The sequence below is a fragment of the Arachis ipaensis genome, chromosome B09 (assembly GCF_000816755.2).
Source record: "Arachis ipaensis cultivar K30076 chromosome B09, Araip1.1, whole genome shotgun sequence".
Classification (NCBI taxonomy): Eukaryota; Viridiplantae; Streptophyta; class Magnoliopsida; order Fabales; family Fabaceae; genus Arachis; species Arachis ipaensis.
Window position 1 is genome coordinate 15,049,849 of NC_029793.2, and position 715 is coordinate 15,050,563.

The following is a 715-nucleotide window of genomic DNA, read 5'->3' on the forward strand; positions in this document are numbered from 1 at the left end:
ATGATAAGAAAATAAGAATGAAGAATGAACGATAAGAAAAGATATAGTAGAAATATAAAAAAAGATAGATAAAGAAGATTTTTTACTAAACCTCTAAGAAACCTATTCTTAGTAACTTAGGTCATCGGAAGATTTTTATTTTTTTTTACTAGACCTTCAAAGAACTTAGATCGGAGTGTTGAAAATTGAAAGAACTAACGTTAAGAATTATCTTAGGTTGAATCCTTCAATTTTTTCATACAATAAATAAATTAAATTACTCACTTCACTTGATCACACATAGAAAAATGTTTATAAAACAACCACAAAAATTTATTCATCAAAAGGTATAAATTATCTCTAACAGAGTAGCCTAAAAGTGAAATATGACTAACATTGATCTTATTTATTTTAATCAGATATGATTTAAACTAAAAGATACTAAAAATATGATAATTAATTTAAATCAGATTTGATCTTATTAAATTAAATTAAATTTGATTTAAATTTAAAATATCTAAAAATACTATTAAACAAAATCAAATGTCCAAATCAAGTCTTTTAACAAATCTTAACAACAAATCAAACTAAAATATGACTACATAATTTCAAAAATTAATGCTAAATTTATGACTTTTAATGAACTTTAAGAGTACTTTTGGGTTTCTTAATATCCTCATTTAACCCAATAAATTTTATGAGTGCTGCCATTTTAGTATTATTAATTTTTAGACAA